This window comes from Ursus americanus, chromosome 6, assembly GCF_024610735.1.
Source record: "Ursus americanus isolate L20-20 chromosome 6, mUrsAme1.1.p, whole genome shotgun sequence".
Taxonomy (NCBI): Eukaryota; Metazoa; Chordata; class Mammalia; order Carnivora; family Ursidae; genus Ursus; species Ursus americanus.
In genome coordinates this window covers 76,121,992-76,148,359 of record NC_142132.1, presented here as the reverse complement: position 1 = coordinate 76,148,359, position 26,368 = coordinate 76,121,992, and the positions used below count along the sequence as shown (strand labels likewise).

Genomic DNA, 26,368 nt, shown 5'->3' with positions numbered 1-26,368 from the left:
AGAGGCCATGTCTTATTCATCTTTGGCCCCCAAATTTCTGGGCATATCAACAGGCTCATAGCAGTTGCTCATTAGATACTTGGATGAACAAATAAATACATGGGGGACCTCCAATGTACAAGACGTTTAAAAACACAATGAAGTATACATAGATGAAAAATACATAGATTAAAAAATGGCTAATAATCCCTGAATTTTTCTACAATTCATCTTGAAATAGACCGACTCATGGCAGACATGTGTCAAACAACTTTATTATCTCTCACTCTGTCTTTTGGGAATATTCTTCAGTTACCCCAAGTCTTTCCTGGCTGTGACTTGCTAAGACAAAGTGCTGAATTATAAGTAGTATCTGCATTCTCATGTTAAGAATTTAAACTTTGGGGGCGCTGGGTGGCTCAGTGGGTTAAGCATCTGCCTTTGGCTCAGGTCATGATCCCAGGGTCCTGGGATGGAGCCCCACGTTGGGCTCCCTGCTCCGTAGGGAGTCGGCTTCTCCCTCTGCCTCTGTGTGCTTTCCTGCTCTCTATCTCTCCCCACCAAATAAGTAAATACAGTATTGAAAAAAAGAATTTAAACTTTGAACTTGTTTCAACATTGACGTTTCTCCTTCTCCCCAGCTCTGGTCTGCCAAAAGAGGGTCATCTTCAGTCGGGGACGGTGGTGGTGGGTGGTGGTCGGCTTCTTTTATCTTACCTACTTGGGATTTTATTTGTGTGGAGCTGAGATGTCCTTGGACTGAGTTTACCCCGGTCTTCCCTAACTTAGTAAATGGAGACTCAGTTGTTTCAGTTGTTCAGGTAAAAACTCTTTGGAGTCATCCTTGACACCTTCTCTCCAACTGCGCCCTGGGCCGCCACCACCTTCAGTTTAAATTGTTGACACTAATTTACTACCCTTGCTCCCAGGGACCTCCACCCTGCTTCCCTAGGGCTAATTTCCAGGAGCACGCAGAGGGTTCCTTTTTATTTGTCAGAGTCACTAACTGCATTCTTCTGTCCTACGCCCCGCAGATTTCCCACCCCTCCTAATCCCGGAAGTTGGGATCCCAGTGACTTGAGAAGGGAGCGTGAAGGTGTACTTGGAGCACAAGAGCAGCTGGACAGAGCACGCGCGACCGCAGAGGACTTGGGAGGCCGTCGCTCCAGCGCGCAGCGCCTAGATGGCGCTGTGGGCCCGCGCAAATCGCCGCTGGCCGCGAGGCCCGGGGACTCCGTCCCGCGGGCGGCATGGGCGCACGGAAACTGACTTCTTGGCCCTCTTTCTTCCTCTCCTCGCTCCCCCTTTTTAAAAGGGACACACTGTCGCTTAAATGAAATAAAATGAAGGTGCTGGATTCTCAGAGAAACTGTGAACTGGCGCTGCTTGAGAACGTACAATACTCCGGGTTCATGCCCGGGAGGTTGGGGGCGCGACGGGGCCCGGGCGTGCGCAGTGGTGCGCGGGGCGGGGGTGTACAGGGGTGGGCGTGGGCAGGGGGTGCCGGGCGGGACTGGGGGTACGGGGGTGGGCCCGGGAAGGGGTGCGCCCCGGTGGGAAGGCACGGGGGTGGAAGTGGGCGTGGGCAGGGGGCGCCGGGCGGGGCGTGGGGCACGGAAGCCCTCGCTCTCGCTGTCGGGCCGCTTTAGAGGCTGTGTGCACAGCAGAGGGGCGCCCCACGAGAGGGTTCGCACTTGGGAAGAAAAGTTCAGGAAATTTCATCCAAATGCGCCACCGGCACACAGTGCCTTCCTTTTCTTCTGAGACCGAGTGCAGAAACCAGGTCTGATCAGGAGGGGTCGGACGACAGAGGGTGTGGGGTGGCAGTGATGGGGACTGGTTCAGGGGTCGGCGGGGATCCTGAGGCCGAAGGGGAACTGAGCATGCACACTCCGGGAGCCACGGCAGTGGGGAGAGCCGCTCAGGTTTCGGGGTCAAGGAGAACAGGTCGGCTCACAGGGCCCTGAGAGTGTATCCCGCGGAGCAGGCCATGTTCCCCCAGGGCGCCCCTACCCTTCGACGCCCGGCTCCCGACGGCATCCGGTTCCCATGGCGCCTGGTTGCAGGACTCCAGCCCCGACGGCATCCCGCCCCAGGACGCCCCGCCCCTTCGACGCCCCGCCTCCACGGCAGCGCGGGAAACCCGGGAGTTCTCCGAGTTGCGGGTGGCGCCGCTGGCGTGGGAGAGACTCGGGGTGCCGTCAGGTGGGGCAGGTGGCGCCGGCGGAGCAGCGGTGACCTATGCAAGGTTGGGACGCGGCAGGCCACGGTCTTTGGTTTGGCCGTGGGTTCTTGCGGAGGCTGGAGGGCTCCCTGGTGCCCTCTGGGTCGTGCGGGCTCCGTGATTTGCGGGACCCAGAGGAATTTTAAATTGTGAGTCCCCGTTCACAGTAAGAATTTCAAGACTGTGACGGTAGAGCAGTGCCGCAGACTGGTTCGCCTAAGTGCAGGGCCATGCGTGAGGTCCAGGCCGCGCTGCGCAGCCCCTGACGCAGGCCTGCATCCGGGAACCCCTCTCCCCATAGCCCATCCCCGGGGCCGCTTGAGCCTCGTGTCTCCCACCGTCCTAGGCCTTAGGGGACGCTGACTCCTTCTGTCCTGCACTGGCAGGGGAGAGACTCCCCAAGCACCCCGCTGGAGCTGCTAACATGGTACAACGAAGTATGCGTCAAACCCCTCTTCCTGTTCATGTTAATTTAATTATCTGCCTTGATTTCTTTCAAAGTCCAGTGTTTCTGAAGCCCGGGAACCGGCTTGTAAGGAGAGGCCACATGTGAACTCAGACAACAGGAGAGAGCCTTTGAGTGTGCCTGAAAGGATCCTATTTTTGATGACAGTGTGCAGGTATTTGGCTTTTTTAATGCAAGGAAAAGATGTTAAGCTTCAAAAATAGTTTTATTTGGGGGATCTAAAGTTTTCCAAATTATTTTCCTTCTCCCTTTTGAATAATACTTACTTAACTTTGTGGTAAGTCACATCACCAGATTTGCTGTTCTTTGATTCCGAATGAATGCGCCTAAGTTTCAATGGTATAATTAATTTTTAGTCATCACATGACCCTCACATAAGATTTCAATCAGCACTCCCAGCGTTCCTTGTGAGAAGACATTGCATTGCCACTTTCCAGAGGAAGAGCGGAGGCCTGGAAACAGAAGGAAAATGACCCAAGGTCACACAGCTAGGAAGAAGTGGGACGTGAGGTTGGACCCTCAGATCCATGCAGACCCTCCGTTTCTACACCTGTGCCTGCTGCACTATATACCCCGGTGCCTTTTCACCAGGGAGTTTCTTGGTCTAGGGTCTAAAAGTTCAGGGGTTAATGCCTAGTTAGAGCCTCTACTTTCAGTAGTCAGAGATAGTTTCATACTAGTTTAAAAGAAAAAGCCAGCATTACCTTCCTGTTGAGAACATTCAGTCAGTGGTGAGGGAATGAGATAGTGGTGACCTCTTTTTCAGAACAGTTTCGGATGAAGGAGTGTACCTTGAACAACACCAGAAACATGCCCAACTGGGCTTTCCCTTGACAGCCAACTTTCATTAAACACATACGCGCACACACACACACACACACACACACATTTTTTTTCTGTGCAAATGCAAACAGAATTGTCTCAGCAATTCATCACCGACCTCTTAATCATCTCATGGTATTTCAGACATCTAGTTCCAAAAAATAAGATGGTCTGTAAAGTATGTAACATATGGGACCTTCAATGTATTCGTCCTTATTTTACACATCCACAAACATTTATTAACCTTATATTATGTCCCTTAGGTATTGGGGATATAGTAGTATACACAGGCAACAACCCTGCTCTCCTGCAGTGTTTGTTCTAGTGAGGGACACAAAAAATAAAGTTGATAAATGTATACGTCAGAAAGTTACAATACGGGCAAGGAAGGAACAAAAGGGACAGTCAGAACATGAAAGAATATGGGAGTTAGGTGTCATTTTAGCTGAGGTATTTCTAGTGAGCTGATGTTTACGTAGAAACTCAAATGAATTGGGAGAAAAATAAATATTAGTTATCTTTTCTTTTTACTTGTCAGGAGCATCTGGCCTAAAACCTTATCACTCTTGATGGTGACCTTTCTTTCCAGCCATTTGTTAAGTTCAATGCAGTGTTTTCTCTATCACTGGATCTCTGTAATCTTTGTTTTATACATCTGCAAAGGGGGTAATACCTCCTGAGCCTACCTCCCAGAGTGTTAGAGATCGAATGAGAAGATACATGTGAGATGAAATCTTAAGAGGATGGTAGACTCCTAAGGGGTAACTGTCTTTGATGAACCCACCTTTCCAATTGACCCTAACTTGTCATTTGTTTGGCTTTTGTAGTGGCAGGCCGTTTGGGACTGAATGTGCTTGCCATAATTCTGTATCAGTTCAGAGTCTAGATTTCTGTGAGTCAGGTTCATCTCATATGTTTGTTTCGATGATTGGCAATGACTTCCTAGAGCACTGCGTGCACTGATGTTCTCCCACCATGTAGCCCATCATCGTGAAAACTGGAATACTCTTAACTTGTCTTCGACTCCTTATCTTCCATAGATTATTTAGACTGGGATCGAGGGAATAATGTTCTGATGGGTTTATCTGCCATTGCCAAGCAAGAGAAATCTGGTAGTTGTCAGCCAGGTATTTGCCAAATCTTGTTTAGATCATAGTAACCTGTCCAGAGGTGATGGAGATTATTTTCTCTGTCTTCCTGTTACTTGTCTAGCTGCTGCATCCAAAATCAGTCCTCTGTTCTAATGCATATTTTCCTGGCGTCTCAGCAACTCCTTGGTAGACCTTTTGCTTCCTCCTGGCAAGCTGACTGTCAAATGCCAGATACTAACTCTTGGTTTCCTTTAATTTTCCCTTCTTAAATGTGGCCCAGTTCCTTCCTCATGTGTCATCTGATTCCATGTTTTGTGTACTCTTACTTACAAGACAGGGGTCTCAGGCACAGAAAATTTGCAGAAGGAAGTAAGTCTTTATAGAAATTTTGAGTCTTACTCACCAGAGTAAAACACACACATCAGGTAGTCACAAATTTAGGAATTGATTTGGATTATAGCTAAAATATCAAAAGTCTCTTTATGCCAGAAAAAAATATTTGTGAACCTTAAATCAGAAGTTCATGGGATAATGAGAATTTTAACCACAGGGCAAGCGATGGTCTTTTAATTCAGCCGTGAAGTTCAGCTTTCCAGGACATGTTTAAGACAACCAAGGGAAGGTCTGTCCTTCTACGCAAATTTAGGAGGAAACTAATTTGTGCTTGTGCATATTTTATCCAAATTTGTGGATTTGGAATTTAAAATATTAGAGCAAACTAATTGCATAAAGAAGAGGAGGCAGGTGACTATGTGGAGAGAGCCTCCTGGATTCTGAATAATACAGATGTTTGCAGATCCTCAAGGTCAAAGGGAAGTGGGGCTCTCAGGGACCAGCCGGCCCAGTGCAGAGCTTTCAGCTCAGGTTATTTGTGTTAACAGGTTGACTTTTTTTTGTCCCTTGACATTTCAACATCTTTCTCCAGAGTTACCGATCTTTATAGAGTGACTTGTCTTTACACTATATTTGATCTTAAAAGCTCCCTGAAGTTTTGAAGTCAAGAAACACTAGAAATGTTTCTCCGTTTCTCTGTACTGCATTCAGGATAATTTGTTCAAGTCTGTCCTTCAAATCACAAATTTGCTCTTTTGAATTGTCTCACTTACCTTTTGACTATTTTATTACTTTCTTAATTTTATAATGGTTTTCCATTTCCAGAAGTTCTCTTGGCTTTTTTTTTTTTTTAAGTTTACTTGTTCTTTTTTCATAACATTCTGCCTATTTGGGGAGTTGGTCCTTTCCTCTCCCTTTGGACATATTATTGCTCTTACATGGGGTGAGAAATCTCCTCTAGGTTCCATTGGCTGGTCAGCTGTTATTTTCGGCTAATTTCCTCTAGTGCTTTGTGTTTTTGTGTGTGAGCTCATCTTCAGTGGGACTTGTCTTCCTTCACAGTTTCCTTGGATGGGGATTTCAGTGCTGACCAGTTTTTACACTAGCTTTTCCCTTAGGTTTTCATACCAAATGAATAGTGAGAAAGGGCCGGCTAGGGGTTCTGCATACTTCGTAATCACCGTGTTCACCCACAGCTCAGAAGGCAAGTCTGCTTTCAAATTAAGCCTTGGAGAAAGTGTGCAGAGTCTTTTTGTTTGAAGTTTCTGTTCTAGCTGAGATAGCTTTCCATCTTTGGCCTTTATTTTTGCAGGAAGCACGGGGCTAGCTTTCCACTAAATATGGCCTCAAAACCAGTTGAAGCCTGAGTGCTAAAACCCAGCTTCTCATATGTATTTAGGTACCTCCAGATTTTTGCAACTTCAACTCATACTCTGTGCTGCAGTCTTCAGTTCCTATTTTCTGCCAAAGAGTCCCCTTACTTGCTTTTGAATTTGACACAGGTTTTAAAAACTTATTTTTAAAATTGCCAACAATATTTCTAAATGTTTGAACCAGGGAATTGAGGGCCTCCTCAACCTGCCTTCTTCACTGGCAGCTTCTGAACTAATTCTTTATGTGATTGTAATGAAAAGCTTGATACCAGATGGTTTACCAATCACCAAACTGGAACCCAGAAAAGGGAATGGTGACTCACTGGTAATAAGTCAGGTTGGTTATTAATGTCCCCTAAATGAAGCAGGTGGGCTCACAAACATGCTTGAAATGAAAGCAAGGTATTTTCTGAATGGAATAGAGTATCATAATTTCAGTTTCTAGAAGACAGATATTCCTGGCTGTATATACTGTTCTAACACAAATTCTTTTGTCCTTCTCTACAAAATGGGATTGAAGACCTCAGTATTCATGAGTAGTTCAGCGGGTGTTAGTCATGGTTCTTTATCGGAATGTTCTGAGTGTTCGTTCTGTTTATCTCTGCCAGCTGAATTCGGCAGACCTCAAGTTGAATAGGGACGCCTCTCTTACATGGCTTGAAAGATGAGGTCTGAATTGGTTGCTTGTGATATCTGGGGAACATCTAAAATCTGAAAAATTAATCACTGAAAAATAGTGAACAAATGGTAGAAATTTAATAGCCTGGGATGGGACGGTATTTTAAGAAAGCAGAGTTTAAGGCTGCAAATCAGGAGTTACAAGGGCAGGTGTTACGAATGAAGGTGCGATTTGCAGTTGAGATGCTTCTCTCCTGGCCAGTCTTTTGTGTTGTCCTTCAGGGTAGGTTTCCAAAGGAATCTTTATTTCCTTACTGATAGATAATAGTTGGGTAGTTCAGCTAGTTGAGAAAAAAGATTATTTTTCTATGAACATTCAAAAAGAAAATGTTACTTAAGAGCATGTCTTGAAATCATGCTAATTTAAATGTTTTACCTTTTTTTAAAAAGGCCCAAACTACATTTTAGTATTTGGTTAGTTTCCTCAAGCCCTGTTTTAAGCTTTCTGTCTGCAGTCATTGTTGATTTCGAAGCCCAGTCTGGCGGTAGATACAGGGGCAGCTACAGAAACAGGCGTGACTAAGGGCTCCTGCCTTCTGTTGAAGGAATCTTTTTTAGTTTCTTGCTATTTCCTAGCTCATAGGCAGTGCTAGGGAAGCAAAGTATTTGAGGTCAAAAACCATTTTGTCAGGCTAGAATGATTTCCTCAAAAGTTTCCCTAAATATGGCAAAGGCAGGTGATGGAGGGCATGTTTTTAAAATGAGAGAGATTTCCTCACATGGGGAAATTCCTCAGGGAAGTTGGCTGAAGAGATCACTTATTATCACGTGGTCATCTTGTCTGATTGGATTGATGAGAATCCCAAGGAATTATTGTTTGAAGAGTAATAATAGGAACTATTAATATTCCCTAAGTATCGTCAGTGAAGGACTCTTCCCTTTGCTTTATTCTTACATGTCTTCCTTCCTGAAAAAGTTCCTCTCTGCGCTGTGTGATGGGTATAAAGTCCAAAAAACTCCTTGTGGAAAAGTATTAAATGATTGTAAAAATTGAAATGATGAACACATTAACACAGGCCTGAAGAAAATGGCTCTTCTGAAAAATAGTTGAGATCGACATTTGTTAAATGAAGTAGAAAATAAAAACATTAGAATGTATGTCAGCACATTTGCATCAATTAACTTCCGGTTTTACAAGCTGTGCGTAAAGCAGTTTGTGTTTATTTATCTTTAAAAGAACCTTTCCCGCATTTTAGTATCTTATGTGCTAGCACTTGGTCTTCTCTCTGTAGTCCTAATCGATTATGGAAGATGTGGGAAATACCGGAAAGGTAAAATGAAGACATGGTTAATTTATATTAATTGGTAGGAATCAATTATAGGTATCTTATTGGATATCTACTCAGTCCTGTGCTTTGGGGAATAAGAATGAAATAGAAGACATAGCTCTTGTTCACAGGTGTCGCGGCTTAGTTATGATTATAAAATTCCGTGTTGGCGAGCATTGAGAATCACTGAGAACCAGGTGCTGGTCCTGAGTCTTTGATTGGAGTCATTGGGGGCAGCTCAGTGCATCCGTGTGCATGGTTTCTGTGTCTCCTCCAAAGGGAAGGCAGAGCTTTCCTTTCTAGGGCAAGAGAGTAATTAGAGTCTTGAAGAAGGCAGAGCAAAGGAGGAGGCAGACAGGAGGAGGTTGTGGTAGGGAATTTCTGTAGGTGCTCTAAATTAAAGAAGTCTGATTTAGAGGAACAAGAAGGAATATTAAATATTGTTTCATTATGTTAAAGCGAATATGCAGTAGTAATCTATGAACAAAGTTATATGACCAGAGGTCCCACAGGTCTTACTTCCTTCAAGACTCATTGGTTTCCCACAGATGGTGTATTTGGTCTCGGTTGTTGCATTAATACTTAAGAAAAGTTTTCTTCAAAATTTCTTTTTTGCCTTTTAAATCTGTTTAAGAGTATTATGGTGTGTTTTTTTTTTTTTTTTTTTTTTTTTTAGACAGTAGGGCAATAAGTTTTGGGCCAGATCAAAGCAAATGTCATAAATTTGAGATCTGAGTTTATGGTGGTTATATTTTTTATTTATATGGCTTTTTACAGATGATTTGTCATTTGACAAAGATGCTTTGAGCTCTAGCAGGTGCCAGACATTAAGGCGTTAGGGACATAAAGGAGACAGAGATGGAGGGTAAAGAAGACACAGGGGGCATGTATTCTACTTAAGGAGTAGAGAGTGGGGAGGGGGAAAGTAAATGAAAAGCAGAAGAACAAACAGAATCGAGGTGGTGATAGTGTGAAGGACATGAAGCAGCGGGGTGATGGGTCAGAGGGAGGTGAGGGCAGAGAAGGAGCTCCTTTAGAGAGAGGACACGGGGCAGCCTCTGACACCCCAGCAGTGAGAACGGGCTGGCAGGAGGGCTGGGAGCTGTGAGAGCAGCAGTGAGCTTGGTTTGTTGGAAACGTATGTGAAGGGCCGCTGTGGCTGCAGGACGGTGATGGAATAGGGGAGCGGAGGGGCACAACTGAGTAGACAGCACAGCCCAGATCAGGTAGGGTCAGTACATCACAGTGGGAAGTTGTTTATTGTTCAAGGTCAGAGTGCTGGAGGGCGCGGGGAGGAAAGCAGAGGACATCATATTCTAAAAATACTGTTCTGGCCATTACGTGGAGAATGGATTGTGGATGCCAAGAGCACACTGGTCCAGGGAAGGTGCTGGCCTCTCTCGGTTTTGCTGGAAGAGACTGATTCTGGGTGATGTGCCCAAGGTCATGCCATCAACGAGGAGCCAGGGGGACCTTCTGAATTCAGCACTCTTTCCCTGATATCCAAAGTGAGAACATGTGGGTACAGGGAGTCTGGGCCACCGTGTCCTGGTAGGAAGAGTAGGAGGTTTGGGGGTGGACAGTGCTGTCTGGGTCCTGGCTCTGTCACCCATAAGCCCAGAACCTGGGGAAGCCACTTGGTTCTCAGTCTGTCAAGTTGTAATGCCTTTTTCACAAGGTCCCTATTAGACACAAGATAGGATTCTTATGAGAAATTAAGGTTAAGTTGTGAAAGAAATACCTGTATTAGTTATATCATGTAAATAAAAGAGCTGTAATTTTAATTATAACCCCCACGAAAATAGAAGAGTTAAAAGGAATTGGAAATAAGGACAGCCAGGGGTGTGTCTGCCTCCCTGAGTCTTGAGAACGGCGTCTGTGCAGGTTGGTCTGGCGAGGAAGGCCCTGACTCTGTGTCACTGGCCCGGGCCTCTGTGGGGCTCAGTTGTGTGGAACCCCACCCTTCCCTGCGGACTCTGGGACACTTAGATCTTTGAGGAGAGAGATATTCACCTGGAAGGACACGCAGATCAAAACGGAGCTTGGGAGGAGTCCTGTGGCTGATTCCCTGAGTGACCGATGAGGGGACCATAATGTCCCAGTTTGTACCGACGTGTTAATATGTCATTTATCCCCCAGAGAGCTGGCAACATGTTCTGTGGTCCACACAGCCTGTCTGCACCAAAAGTGAGTGTCCATCCTCATGAGGACCGCATTTACTCGAGGGTACAAGAGCTAGACTGTTCCCTGGAGGGCAGACGTGTGTGAGGAGAAAAGGACACCAGCCATTTGGCATCCTGTTGGCTCAAACCTTCAGGGTTGAACTGAGTGCTTTATTTTGCAACTGGGGCCATTTCTGCCCTGTTAGCTTACTGCTGACAACCTGGATAGGGAGAAGGAAGATTGTCTGACCCATTGCCCCCAGGCCATTTTGATGCTTATAGAAATATTGATTCTGGAACTTCTGAATGCCAGCTGTGGGTGGCTGTCGGGTACAGGTACTAACTCACTTGACAGTTTTAGTAGATTGTCCTGGAAAAATATAAACTGTTTGAAGTCCAGCACATTTTAAAGATTGTTGGATTTAGATCTGGTGGCAGAAAGGCTGTGACTAGGAATAATTTCACTAATTGCTTTTCTTACCTGAAAGCAAATCTGTTCGTTACTGCTGAGCTTTCAACCTTAATCAAAATTATTTCTTCTCTTTGAATCTCAGTCTTCTGACTGAAAAAGTGTGGGGACATGACTTCTGTGGGTTGCTGTGCTGGATAAATACAGTGTCCGATGCGTAGCAGGCATCGAATCTCTGTGGATTTCTGACCAGACCAGGAACAATGTGTTAACCCCGAGGTCTTTGGCCGACTCCAGTCCTTGGTTTGTATACATAAAATACCGGTAATATTAACCTTTGGCTGTGTTCTCTATGGGCTCTTAAATGTGCAAGTATTAGGTTATAAGCAGGAGTGTGAGTTAGGAGCAAAGGAGGGCTAGTTTCTCCTGGTGGTTATCTAAGTAGATTTTAGGAGTTGGAGGAAGCGTGGATTTCATGCAACACCGTTCTTGTCTTGAATCCTGGCTGTGCTGCTTGTTAGCGCTGTGTCCATAGCAGGGGGCAGAAGTTGTTGATTTTGGATTTTACAACTCTTAAAGCCAGTTTTTTAGTTTTTTGTTTTTGTTTTTACCATTGCTTGACTCCTATGGTGTAGGGAAGAAAATTGGTCTTTGCTTCTTCCCTATCCCTTAGAATCCCAGGACTGTGTAGAGTCCTAGCTTCAGGAGGAGGAGTCCTGGGAGCCAGAACACTTGCTTTTCATTCCAAATCTCAGCACTCCCGGTCATGTACCCTGTGACTGCTGGGTGCTGACTACTCTAGTATCTCCTCGGGTGAGCGTGCTTGAGCGTGACTACACGTGTGACCTCTCTCAAGGAATATTTGTGTAAGTTAAAGAATTTTAAAGCCAAAGGAGTTAATATGAGGGGAATTTCCAGTCCTCTATTAAGACAAGTTAAGTAAATTCTTTTAGGTAGGAGGCCTTAGTTAACAATTTTTAAATTCTGTCACTTATAATTTTAAATCTAAGGTTGTTTCAGCAGTAAGACTTTCAGTGATCCTTGAACTATGTTAGTCTGATTTTAAAACAAATTCCCCCCATCGTCAGCCACAGCAGAGTCGTCACCCATTAAAGAATGTCTCTTCTATCTACAGATGTTTGTAGAGCACCTGTTGTGCTTCTAGTACTGGAGACACTGGGTGCAGGGGTGCAGCTCACCCCCTCCCCCTGTGCTGAAGTAAAACTTGGCAGCAAAATATGGCGGCATAAACACACAAATGGAATGTGACGACAGGAAGGAGTGCAATCTCCTAAGCAGGACTGTGACAAGGACGTGCCGGCCCCTGGCTGGTCAGGGTGACTTCTTAGAGGCCGTTCACGCTGGGGCTGAGGGAAGTGTGGGGGTCACTCCCTGCAGGACAGGGGAGCAGAGGGAGCATGTGTCCTAGGCTCTGGCTTTGAACTCTGTGCTGCTTACCAGCTGCACTCCGCTAGCTTACAGTTGTGGTGGATGAACTGTATTTCATCCTTTCCTTGGACCTGCCAGCCAGCCTGAAATGACAGCAAAGATCGTTTAGACACTTCACTGTCCTCATTGTATTGGATAACCCAGCAGCACAAAACAGAGCTGACCTTTTTGCAGTACCTTTTTCTCTGTGTTTCTCTGTTTTTCCTCCTATCTTATTGGCTTCTCTTTCTCATTAACCTTTGCTTGACTTCTAAATTTTATAGTTGACTAGGTCTTGATCCCAGGCAACCTTATGTCTCTATTTATACTCCTTCCCCAAGTCATCTTGTGAATTCCCCATGTGGCGATGGCGTTAACTGCCTTCCATAAGCTTATGACGCCCCAAATTTATCTTTCCTTCCTGATCTCTTCCTGAACTCCAGATCTATATATGAAATGCCTACTGACCTCTCTATTTTGAAAGGAGCTGTAATACCCAAAGCAGAATTCATGCCTCTCCTCCAAGTATTGCTCCCCTGTCTCCGTCCCTCACTGCCTGCTCACTTGCATACAGTCCATTCAGGAAGTTTCCATGATTAACCCTCTAAAATGTTAACTTCCAGGGCACCTGGGTGGCTGAGTTGGTTAAGCGTCCGACTCTTGATTTGGTCTCAGGTCATGATCTCAGGGTTGTGAGATCGAGCCCCATATGGGACTCCATACCCAGCATGTTATCAGCTTAAGATTCTTTCCCTCCCTCTGCCCCTCACCCCCCTGCTTGTGTGCTCACTCTCTCTCTAAAAAAAGGTAATAATAAAAAAAAGAAGAAAATGTTAACTTGCATCCTTACTTCCCACCCTACTACAATCACCTCCCCTTCTCTCCTGTTCTGCTGAAAAGGCCTTCAAGCTGGTTGTCTTGTTTCTACTTTTGCCCCCTTAGTCCATTCACTACAAATCAGCCAAAGTTACCTCTTTTTTAATAACTTTTTCTCAAGCCGTTCTAGATTCACGTAAAAGCAAGAGGAAAGTGCAGAACGTTCCCAAACACCCCTTGCCTTTACATACATGCACAGGTTCCCCCATTATCAACACCCCACAACAGAGGGTATATTTGTTACAACAGATGGACCTACATGGACGCATCACTCTCACCCAGAGTCCCTACTTCACCTGACGATTCACTCTTGGAGCATTTCTAAGGGTTTGGACAAATGACATATGTACCGTGAGTGCATCATACACATGGGTTCATGGTCCTAAAGATCTTTTGTGCTCCACCTGTTTGTCTCTCCCCAGCTAGTCCCTGGCAACCCTGATACTTTAATTATCTGCTAGTTTTAGCTTTCCTCTGATGTCATAGAGTTGGAATGATACAGAATGTAACCTTTTCAGGTTGGTTTCTTTCACTTAGTGATAGGCATTTAAGTTTCCTCGTGTTTTCTCTTGCCCCAAGGTTATCTTTTGAAATGATCAATCTGGTCATGTCTTCTCCCTCCCTTAAATACCACCCCTGTTGTTCAGGACACTTAACATGGAAATCAAACTTGTCTACGCTGGGTTGTCCCTACCTGTGCACTTGAACTCCTCTCCTTCCTCCCTCTGCTCCCCTCACTGTGCTCCATGCACTGTCTCATGTTCTCACACAGGCCATGTTCCTGCCTTTGCATCTGCTCTGCTGTCTTCTCTGCTGGGGGTAGGGAAGCTGCGCTCCTGTTTATTGTATTGAGAGAAGCATTTCTCCCTTCAGGTCTCACCTTCAGTGTCATCCCAAGAGGCCTCCTCTGATCACCTCTGGATAGCCCCTCAGCTGCTTCCTACCACAACCTGGAATGGTCCACTTGCTCTCCCCATGAGGGTGTGAAGGTAAGCCTCAGGCCATGATGGTGATTTGGTTGACAGACACCAACAGATCTAGGTAAGGATACAGATCCACAATTCCTCATTCAAAACTTTTGGGGGTAGAAATTCTTTACAATTTCACTTTTTTCAGAAATTATTCCGATTTAGGATTTTAGAGAGGCGTTATGACACCTATACCACATATTACTCGATTTCACCATAATTCATAAATAGACTCTGGAGTTACTAATGCCAATAGAAATGGTTTCAGACGCCCGGAGGACTATACTGCCATGGTGTGAAATTTTAAAGTAGAAAATCAGCTCCTCCATCGTTAGCAAACCTACTGAAACACCAGTGGAGAACTCACTGGCATTTGATTTTTTTTCCAGTCACAGAGAAAGAGTCTACTAGGTAGCTCCATTCTCACAGAAGCACCTTCACTGATTTTGAATTCTGGATTTTTCGATGTTTGACCTGACTGCCAGATCCTGCCAAAGGACTAATTTTTTTTTTTTTTTTTTTTTTTTTTTTTTTTTTTTTTTTTTTTTACCATCAGGAAACTTTGATGGTCAGTGTCATAAGGATAGACTTTGTTTCCACTTTCAACTCACCACCCCCCACTCCTCCAGAAAAGAATCTCTGTGAGGAGCCAATTCCTCTACATGAAGATTTTCCAAGGGGGATAAATCACAGTAACTTGCAGTTGTGTTAATAGCAAGAAGCATCCATTTAAATGGCTCGCTCCTTGTTTGTGTGTCTTTTTCTAAATGAGTAAATTATCAATTTAAAATTGTGTTTGAAGAGGAATTATGCTTCAATACTTACTTTATTGGTAAAAAATTAATGAAATAGATTGCTATAAAATAATTTTGTCTGATGTACTTATGTGCATTTAATGAACAGAAGTAATAACTTGTTATTTGGGGCTGATGTCAATGAGGCGTATATTTTATAAAACATTACTACTGACTATCTGACTCTAAAAATCACATTATAACATTAATGTAACATGTTTATTTCATTAGTTCTTGGCATGAATGCAGAATTAATTTTGTTAACCATCTTTTCAATAAGGAAAAGAAAGGCTTTATGCCGATACTACCACAGGAGCCCTTAACTTTCCTGTAATTGTTCTAGATTGTTTTATAAATATTCATGTGCAGAGATGGCCCCTTTGTACAAGTAATGGCAGAAATGTTTGTCTAGCCCGACCAGGAGGATGAGTGTAATGATCTATCAAGAACCCAAATCAACCTTTTGAAGCACACTTTATTTTAGGTCTTTGCTTTTAGGGGCTGCATTTCTCACACGGTGCCTCTCAGAGCAGACGTGTACTGGGAGCGTGTTGGTGGAACATGATGCTCACAGCTGCGGTTTAGTCTAGGGCTGTAGGATCCGGGGGAGGTAGTGTCCTCCCCATTGTACCTCCACTGATTCCACCACTGACTTTGCCACATCACCCCATGAGAAACCTTTATCATATTCAGTATTAAGAAATGGTTTGCAGCTATTCCAGACTCCCATTTTTTAGGTGTATCTAATTTTTTCTGAACATACTCTTGCCTAATGATCATCCCCTCTTCCAGGAGCCTTCTATTCTCAGTACAGGTAAACATGGGGATAAGATACCCCCGATTTTGCCTCTCTGCTTTCAGGGTTTTATATTGCTAAATAAAGAAATGAACAAGGTGATGCATTAGAAATTATTGGGAAATATCAAAATTCCTTTCTTATTAAAATAGTTATGGATTTTACTTAAGATGGAAGCTACTTGGGGAGACTGGGAAATAGTGCTCTGTGTCCCTTTATAATAATAGCAGTTCTCAAAAACAGTGGTTTTTAATTAGGGGAGAATTTATTAAAATGCAGACTACCAAGACAGATGCAAGACATGGTGGGTGGGGGTCAAGTATCCATTTAAAGAAAATGAGCACGGGTGATTCTGGTGTAGACGCTTCTCAGCCATCTGCTGTAGAAACACCATGCCTAGGCTTATTCGTACCTTAATGATGGAGTTATTGGGTAAGTGCTGATGTTTTCCTTTTTTTCCTCTTTGCTTGCTTTAACACTTTTATTTCATTTAATCTGGCATCTGATCTGATCTTTGGTTTTCTAGGAGTCATACTTTTTTTGAAAAGTCTCTTGGTCTTCTGGCTTAGATCCTAATAGTTCTTGTGTTTACATAAATTATATGCAGAAAAGAAAATCTACTTGGTTATAATAAAATAAGCTAAATCTGCTAAAAGCCAGGATAGAATGTTTTACAAAAATAAAATAAAAATAAAAAAACAAAAAAACTTCTAACTACATTTTGGGATAGGGAATGGGGAGCAACCCGTCAGTTATGTATTAAGTGAAATCTCATATCCACAGTGCACAAGCAACATCAAAGTTCTGAGCTAAAATAATTTCTTATTAGCATTTAAGTACGATTTATTTTTTTATCTAATCCTGTCTCAGTCAGAGGGAGAAACCAAAGGGGTTTAATAAGCACCTCGTCCTTGAAGGTCAGGCCCCTAACAGAGCCCTTAATTAGCATGCGGAACATCTTAGGGCTGAAAAGTCTCTTGCCAAGTGATTTCTTTTTTGGCTGGTTCACTCATGCGGATGATAGAGAGCATCAAAGAACTGATGGCTGAAACTTAATTCATATGTGTTTCCTGTAATGTGTGTGTATTTTCTGTACTCACAGTTTCTCTGCTGACTTAATTGTGTCCTGGGGGAATGGGTAAAGAGGAACAGATAGTTTCAAGAAGGTTAAGGAAATTTCAGATTTCACTGGGGATTTGGATAACAATGTAATTTATAGGCATTTCATTAGGTTTTGGCTCATGAACTTCAGCAAACATATTGTGGATTATAAATAATGCCTTCTGTTTTAGGGCCATTCTCTGTCTTCTTAAAACTCACGGTGACACTGTGGCATAAATCCCTCTTCTTTAGAGTTTGTTTTGGTTGTTCCAGGATGACTTTTAAGCTCTCAGTGGTAGTTGGAGGGATCTGAGGCCTGTCTAACCTTGACACTTCACAAACACCATCCCAAGGCCTGAAATCCAGTTGTGTCTTTAAATTAAAGCACTTTCTATTAAAATCGCAGTTTAGTGAAGAGTTGCTACACGGGGCTGGGATAGCAGTGGGATGTGATCTCTTATTTCAGTGTGTAGTGCAGAATTTATCACACTGTTAACGAACAAGCATTCATTATTCACAGACATTTAGGGATCGAAGGTCCTTCATGGGTTTACCAATAACTACCTGTTTGATGTTAGGCAAGCCATGGGACTTTACTGCCATTCTTTCATAACAAATTATATAAAATAAATGAGTTGGCCCATGTGTCCTCTGGGTTCTTTGATATCAAATATTCAAGGGAATATTGCTGTTTCTAATTTTTAAATTTTTTGCATCTTCTTGATACAGCTAACTTGTTAGGTTGAACCTAAGAGCAGTTATTTGGGGTTGTAATTTGATTAATTCAATTCAAAACAGCAAGCTTGGATGAAAAGCATACTCTGTGCAGTACACAATAACTGAATGTCCTTCTGGGTCGGGTCAGTGTTCTGTCTCGTTGAGAAGATGGGGTCTGCTCTCAGTTAGTAGCAGGGCCTGTTTTTGCAGAATCAAGGAGGAGAGGATGTGAGCAGCTGAGTTGGCCCCTGGGGAGACCAGCACTGGGGCTCGGGCATGGGCAGGACTGGGGAGGGTGCAGAGCTGAGCTAGGCATCCCCAGGCAGTGGTGGAGCCCACTGGAATAAGTAGGGAGTGCACAGGCCAAGACAGCTGTCCCTGCTCTGGGGCTCCCAGAAACCTGGCTATATTTGAAGGACATACCTCGGTCCCTTTTGTGTCATTCTGAACGGTGCCAGTCCCAAGTCAACACCAAGTAAGAGGCTCTAGAATATTATGGCCAGGGAATCCTGCTGAGGACCAAACATTCCTCTAGGACTTTCAGTTCAGTGTTTAAATTGGGCACGTCATGTTTTCGGTGGGGTTCCCTGTGCTGGGGTAGTAAATCAAAGGCGGACACTGCACACTGGGCGGGGCGGGGGGAGGCCCTGGGGGAGACCAGTGGAGGGCTAGCTCTTGGCTGGCAGCCCTGCGGTGGAGAGGACAAGTCATGCCCACGGCGCTCTGCAGAGAATGGCAGACCTGGCAGGTGGGGATTGGTTGGACTGAGGGTCATCGCAGGGTGGTTCTTCAGTTAATCTTTACATTCTTCACCCCTGGGTTTTCACTGTCACCCTGTAGTCATTTGGCAATTACTGTATGCAGTTACACCTAGTTTAATAAAGACATTAACATGTTTTGAGGGCTTCTCCTGTCCATTGTTGTTTCAGGGCTAGTAATAACCTTTGATTTTGCTCACTGCAAATCATCTTAAGAGAATAAGGTGATTTAAAGAAATAAGATCATCGCACATTTTTGATGTTTCCTAAGTGCTTCACGTGAAGCAAGTCCTGTTTGAAACTGACATTCTCTGTGACTGGAGTTGGGTACCTGTATACGCTCCTGCTTTGATAGGTTACTGCAGAGAAGGCCAAGGACTTCGGTTCCGCCTTTGGACCCACCACACAGGACACTGGCTTGCTCGCAGTGAGATGTCCCCCTGTGCCAAGGCCAGTTCTTAGTCTCTCCCCCAGAACATTTTCAGTTGAGACTGGTGCCAGTTCCTAGCCCAGAAGCTTTGTTCAAAAGGACAATGGCTGGCCTGCCCCGGCAAGGGCGGACTTGATGGCTTTTAACTTTCCATCGAAAGGATGTCATCTAAACTGGCAAGGAAATTGGTACAGTTAATTATTGCCAGACCTGGAGCCTCCTCCCAGCCTTCCGGCTCAGGACAGCCTGCAGGTCAGCAAACTGGATGCTGGCAGTGGTGTTCTCCTCTATCCCCGTGATCCATCTCTTGGAAGCACCTGTGACAAAAAGATGAGGAAAATAATAATTCACTCAAGATTATGATACAAGGTATATACTAGTCGAAGAGGGTACATCTTTGGATAAGATAACTTGTCCGTCTTGTACTTCCTGAATTAAGTGCTACCTGGTAGGCCACCGTGTAGGCACGGGTGGCGTTTACAGCTAGGAAGGCCTGACTTCTGCCCGTGGATCTTTCCTGACTCCCTGCAGCATACCGAGTGGCAGAGGGGGGCAGTTCATCTCTTGGGATCAAGATTGAGAAAGTCTGTCTTTGAGTCCAGCCTTTCCACCTGCCAGCAGCGTGAGCTTGGGCAGGTCAGCCTCTTGGTGTCCCTGTATGATGGAGGGGGGGTGTAAGCCCTGCCCTGAAGGGTCAGAACAGGGGAGGATGCGTGCAAGGTGGTAGCTCAGTGGCTGGCACACAGCTAGTGCTTTATTACTGGCAGTGATTATGATTAGAATAAGTATTATATTGCCTTTTGTATGGATGGATAGCACACCGCCTCCAGCAGCCTCTCCAAAGGAAGTGGAAATTTGCATGACAATGTCACTGATCCAGATTAATGGGAATTGTGACTTTATTGGAAATAGGGTTGTTGCAGATGTAATTAGTGAAGATGGGGTTATACTAGAGGGACCCTCTTATCCAATATGACCGACGCCTTTATAAAAAGGAAGATTTGGACACAGAGACACACAGAGTTATTTGTTGCAGAGCATTAGAAAATTAATAAAGGTGGTCGTATCTTTATCACTGCCTTTCTTCTGCAAGAAATTTGAGATCATTTAAATAACAGCATTAGCTATTAGTTAAAAGACACTTATACTATTTATATAAACCCTTCTATATATGATGAGGCAGGTGTGAGCGGTCTCCCCCATTTGTCCACGTGAGTACTGCAATCGGGAAGGTTTAGCTTCGGTAAGCCTCCACAGCTGGCCCGGTGTATACTTAGGTACAAATCTAAGACAGTTTCACTCCAGGACTTTGTGCTTGAAAAGCGCTGCATCTCATATGTGCAACCTGGTATTTGAGGGCTGTGTGATGTCCTGAGGGCCTATGGGGTCTGGGGAGGCAGAACTCCACTCTCTTCTCATGGCCCTTCCCTTCCCACTGTTCCGGGTGGTTGGGCATGGGGGAAGGTACTCTGGGGCTCCCAGGCAGCTCTTAGCAGGAGGAGGGCCGTGATTCTGGTCTCAGCTGGTATCTGGGAAAGGATATGACTAAGACTTCTAGAGATTCTCTCCTTCTTGCTTCCAGGTGAAAGACATTTCCAGAGAAGTAGAGAAAATTCAGCTTGTCATGAATGAGACTCTGAAATAACCAGTAGTCTTAGGTGGTCGGTCATTTTACAAAAGGGGTATAATTGAGGGCTCTGTCAGACCTATTGTTTCTCCTTAGCAAAACTTAGTATCTCCTATAAAAATGTACAGTCTCTATTTCTCTTTTATTATCCAGTCTACATTTTAGTTACTTAATAAAACCATATTCTCATTTGTTCATGCATTGATTTAATAATGAAATATCTTTTGAGTGCCTACTGTGTGCCAAGAATTTTCCAGGCATTTGGGTTAAAAGACTCAGGAAAGAAAGGTCCTCATGCTCACGGGGGCTTGGCTTTTACTGAACAGACATTCCCCTCCTCTGCCAACACCAGTCTCCTTTTCCTGTGTCTTTTGTTGGTTCTGGTAGTGATTATAGTTTTATTTATTTACTTTTGCTCATCCATTCCTCCATGTTGTAATAAATCAATTGCTGATATCTTTGACATGAGCCATACGTTACCTTTTTTCTCTGACAGTACTGCCACCATAAGAATATTTTTGTCATTGTCCCCTCCCACATACCCACTCTACTGAAATTTAGTGAGATGGCCACCTCCACAAAGGAAAACATGAAGTCACAGAGCTTCTGCAAGACAAGACCTGGAGTGCAGATGGCAGGATGGATGTCCAGGAACAGCATCTCTGAAAAAGTTCCCAGTGGTGTGACTTAGTTTACCCTGAAGACATGAGAATCCATCCAGCTTGATTTCTGAGATAGTATCCTTGGGGGATTCGGGAGGCTGTTGTGCTGAAGAAGCACGTGTCCCGCTCCTGTGACCCCAGCAGCCACCAGCAGTGCAGTGCTGAGAAAGCCCAGACTCACTGTCCGCGGCTTAGGGGGTTAGAGTAGGAGAGGTGAGGTGAAGTCTGCAGTTTGTGGTATTTCGGTTGGTAGTGCACAGGACTGATGCCTGTTTCAGTGATCTCGATGGCTGCTTAGCTGAATGGCTTAAATGGAAGAAAGGCTTGTTAATTTCAAGGCTACTTTATTTCTTACCTATTGCTTATTATTTATTTTTATTGTTATTTTTTTAGTAGTGTACATCACAGTCACAAAAGAGATAAGCAAGTACTGACTGAATTGGTGTTCAGAATGAAGTTTATTACTTTACATAGGAAACCATTACTGCTCAAATGGGTGCCAGATATTAGGACTCACAAGATTTGGTGTCGAGTCAGTAGGAGCCCGTTATCTAGGAGGGAGGTGGGGAGGAAGGCATTGCAGCGCACACTCCTAACTACCAAGATCACTTTGGTACGGCACTGAGCGATCACAGAAGGGACCCAACCTATGGGGATTTTGGGCGTGTGCGAGTGTGTGTGAGAGAGCCTTCTGGGGGAGGGGGTCTGAGTGGAACTCTGAGAGTGAGTAGGAATTGGCCAAGCAAGAGGAAGGAGGGAGAACATTCCAGAGAAACAAAGAGGCAGGGGAGGGAGAATGTTCAAGAAAGTGCAGAGAGATGAGGCTGGGAGGTAGGAAGCAGGGAGGTGAGCCGTCACAAAATACCTTGCATGGCAAATGAGCAGTTTGAATTCTACCCAGAAAGTAACGGGGCAACATGGAGGGTTTTCAGGGAGTTTGTTGTACTTTAGGAAGATCACTCTGGGACTCCTGGATGAGCAGAAGGGTCGGGATGGTGGAAGATGGTAGAGGACAGACTGAGGAACACAGAGCCCTGAGGAGCTGCGTGGCAGTGCGGGTGGTGGGGCAGAGCCAGGCGGGGGCGCTCGGACAGTGCAGACCCGTGCTGGGCAGGGAAACAGGATCCCCAGCATCAAGGGAGCAGAAAGGGCAGGATGTGTGCCTCTGTGGAAGACGTGGCCTTTTCCATGAATACTCCCCAAACCAGAAGCAAGTGTGATTTCTCAACCATCAGTGCTGCACACATTCTCTCCCTTCAGATTGGTAGTCATCTGGCTCTTGGTTTTGAAGTCGACAGCCAGCAGTGTTGTAACCCAGGAATCTGGATTTGAGCAATAGGGAGAGCTGTTGAGCAGATGGTTTTCTGGGCTGTAGTGCTTCCTGTGGCTTGAAACTTCATTTACTACTAAGTATTCCAATTCAAAATGTATTTGCCAGATATTTTTATAGTGAGCAGATTAAAATCCTTTATCAAATTAATTTACATTTCCTGTGTTTTCTGATAAAATATGAAATGCAATGTTTCTGTTTATCGACTCTGGGTCACAGGGTTGTCCCAAAGTGCTATGTATCTAATGATCTGTGTATCTAATGACAGGTGGGGAAACTTTTATGTCTCAGGTTGGCTTTACCAGATAGAAAGCACTAGATTCGCAGGCTGTGCCTTCTGAGGGGTTTCTGAGGTGCTCTTCTTTTTACTAAGCACAGACCTTGCTAACTTTTCATTAAACCAACCCTGGTAGGTCACATCAGTCACAGCACCAGGGAGGGCAGTTTTGTGTCTTACAAGAATTCCCACAAAGTAGCTTATTAATATTAAGTAAATATATGTTAGATTTCATCCTACCCTGGATTTTAAATACAGGAAAGAAGTTGGACTCTATTCTTGGAGAATAGAAATCTATTCCTTATTGATTGTGAACAGGGTAATGAGAGAAAGCGTGGACTTCAGATCTTTTCCTTGAAAATATCCAGCAGGTTTGTTACTCAAAAGTGTGCATAGAGTATCTCTTGGTGTAAGAAGAGGAACACAGGAGATAAGGAACGGAGTGTTTTATTTTTTTCCCCAACAGAGATAATGATCATGTTTGACGTTGCTGAATTAAACATTTGTGCTGAGATTCGGTACAAGGGTTGTTGGTTTTCCAGGCCGACAACAAATAGCCTGATTCTCTTGGCAACCCGAAGCATGGTCATTCTCCCACCCCGTTCCCTCTTCCTACTTGCTGGGTCTGGCATTACGTAAAAGAAGGTAAATTGCATAGCACTGCCCAAAGTGCAGGACGTTGGGTGAAGACACCAGAATTGTTCTGGTGTCAGATTATTTGAAGAAAACTGGCTGCACAAAACCAAATGGGTTGATTTACTGCAGAGCTTTTCAGAGCCTTTAAATGCTGATGGAACAACCATGAAAATAAGAACCAAAACTTATCAGGTGCCTACTTTGTACTAGGCACTCTTCTGAGGGCTTTGTTTAATACAAGAAGTCTACAACATGGGTGTTAATATTACCCTCATTGTCAACACAAGGAAACCGAGCCCAGAGAGGTTCTGAGCTCGCCAAGCTTATGCAGCTAGCACGTCTTTCTTTGAGGATGCGATCCAGTATAGACAGTCTTTCACAAACTTCTTCGACCACATCATTTACCCAACCCTTTTTCACTCTGTGACGTCTACTGAAGTTAATACTCTGTAGAATACAATTTGGGAAATGCAGCAGAGGGAGCACTATAGAGGAATGCTCTATGATCTATAGAACCTAGGTTTTCATCCAGAATGAACTCTTCCATGTCTGGTAACCTCCATCTTTGCTGGGATGGTACTTAAACATATTTTAATTAAAAAGAGACAGAATAAATTCTGGCACTTGCTCTGTCAAGCATAAACCCCAGGTCCAGGATCCTTTTTCTTTACTTACCTTATGGCTTTAGCCACACTGGCTAAGCCTCAAATCTGGCTTTTATCAGATAACAAAGAATTTTAACAGTTTGACTCCGTTTTCTGCTCAGACTAAAACTTTATTCTTCTTAAATTATCTAAACAGGTAGTAGTAGATTAGGAAAAATAGATGGAGAATATACATAGAATACTCAACTTTTCTCATAAATCAAACAAAGAAATAGAAGAATGATGAAGTGTTTTTTTTTTCTACTAACCAGAGTGGCAGCATTTAACAAGTTTGATAATACTAACATTTGATAAAACTTACATGCATTTCTGGTGGGAAAGTCAATTATTATAGCATTTTTATAGGACAATTTGGGAATATGTACCAGACTGGAAAAAAAATAGTTCATATCCTTGGACCTAAAGATACCTGTTGTATACACTATTGGGAATTTTTCCTTTGTTTTCTATAGTTTATCCTTTAAAATGATGGATTAGATGTAATTTCTAGGTATTGTGTGTCCCTGTGATAGGATTACCCATGCTCATTGACAGACGTTTTGCAGCACCTCTTCCAGAGGGAGAGTAAACCCCTGACCCCGTGGCCATCACTCTTGGCTGAATTACTTGCTGTGGCCAGAGGAACGTGAGTGGCAGTGATATATGCCATACGGAGCAGAAGTTTAAAAGCCTGGGATTGGCTGCACTATTTCTCTTTTCCCTCTGCCAAGAATAGAGATAGAAATTGCCCCTTCAGCCTCATGCCTGGAATAAAAATTTCATGGAGTCACCCTGAACTCTGCATCAGCTGACAGATACGTGAACAAAAAATATCATCATTGTAAGCCACTGAGGTATTATTATTAATATTTTTTAACCACAGCATAATCTGTCATGAGCTAATAATAAAAGATCAATATCTACTTTTCCCATAAACATTCAATATAAACCTTAGCTCTGGTTGTTCTTCCTCTTTTTCAAACTGTACAAAGATTTGATGATTTTGGTGTGTTTTAAAGTATGTATTTTTTTATATTGGTTGCTAATTATATGATTACATATGTCAGTCTTCTCCTAAGATGTACTTTAAACAGCTCTATGCTGTATCATATACATTTTTTATTGAGGTAAAATTCATATGTACAATTAACCATTTTAAAACTGTGCAGTTTGATGGCAATTAGTACATTCACCGTGTTGAGAACCATCATTTCTGTCTAGTTCCAAAGCCATTTCATTGCCCCCAGTAGAAACCCCGTACCCAGGAAGCATTCACTCCCCACCCTGTACCCATTCCCCCAACTCCTGGCAATCGCCAATCTGCTTCTTGTCTGTCCCCCTACTTGGAATAGTTCATAATAAATGCAGTCGGTTCCATTTATGGATATGCCACATTTTGCTTATCCGTTCATCCTTTGATGAATTTGGGTTGTATTTGTCTGTTGTGAATAGCGGTTGTTTTGGCTACTTCTCTGTGAATATTGTGTACAAATATTTGTTTGGATACTTGTTTTCACTTATTTGGGGAATACAGCAAGGGATGGAATTGCTGAGTCATGTCTTCATCTTTTGGAAAAACCAACTCACTGTCTTCGACAACAGGCGCGCCATTTTACATTTGTACTAACAGTGTACGAGAGTTCCAAATTCTGCACACGCTGGCCAACACCTGCTATCTATATCCCCTGTCTTTTAAAAAATCCCAGGTTTTCTCGTGGGTGTAAAGTAACATGTTACTGTCACTTTGGCTTGATTTTCCCTCATGACTAATAAATGTTCACTCCTTTTCTTGTGTTTCTTGGCCATTTGTATGTCTTCTTTTGGGAAAATGTCTATTCGTTTTGCTTATTTTTAAGTGTGGTATTTGTCTTTGTGTTGTCGAATTGTAATAGTTCTTTATTCTAGAATCTAGACCTTTATCAGAGATGTGATTTGCAGATATTTTGTCCCATTTTGTAGGTTGTTTCCCACTTCCTTGGTAGTATCCTTCAATATACAGAAGGTTTTAATCTTGATGAATTCCAGTTTATTTTTTCCTCTTATTGTGGCTTATGCTTTTGGTGTCACTTCTAAGAAGCCATTGCCAAATTGCATATTGTGAAAATGTACTCATATGTTTTCTTCTGAGTATATTACAGTCTGAGCTGTTATATTTAAGCTTTGATCTATTTTGAGTTAGTATTTGCATATAATGTAAGCTAAGAGTCCAACCTGATTTATTTGGATGTGAACATCCAGTTTTTCCAGCAGCATTTGTTGAAGACATTATTCTTTCCCAAATGAATGGTCTTGTCATGTTTGTCAAAAATTGATTGGCCATAGATATATGAGTTTTTTTTGAACTCAGTGCTATGCTCTTGGTCTGTATGTATAACCTTATGCTAGTACTACAGTGTTTTGAATAATTCGTAGCAGGTTTTGAAGTCAGAAAGTGTGAGGATTCCCACTTTGTTCTCCTTTTTCAAGATTGTTTTATCTTTTCGAAGTGCCTTGCGATTCCATCTGAACTTTAGGATTGG

General features: G+C 43.6%; 1 long non-coding RNA gene across 1 annotated transcript in view; it reads left to right on the top strand.

Annotated features, from left to right (window-relative positions):
* The first annotated feature begins 1,572 nt into the window (after positions 1-1,572).
* LOC148110014 (uncharacterized) overlaps positions 1,573-26,368 on the top strand; it is a 43,533-nt gene continuing 18,737 nt past the window's right edge. Inside the window, exons 1-3 of the long non-coding RNA XR_015724672.1 lie at positions 1,573-1,762; positions 2,705-2,823; positions 13,983-14,098. This is a non-coding gene — a long non-coding RNA (uncharacterized LOC148110014). The remainder of the gene's footprint in view (positions 1,763-2,704; positions 2,824-13,982; positions 14,099-26,368) is intronic.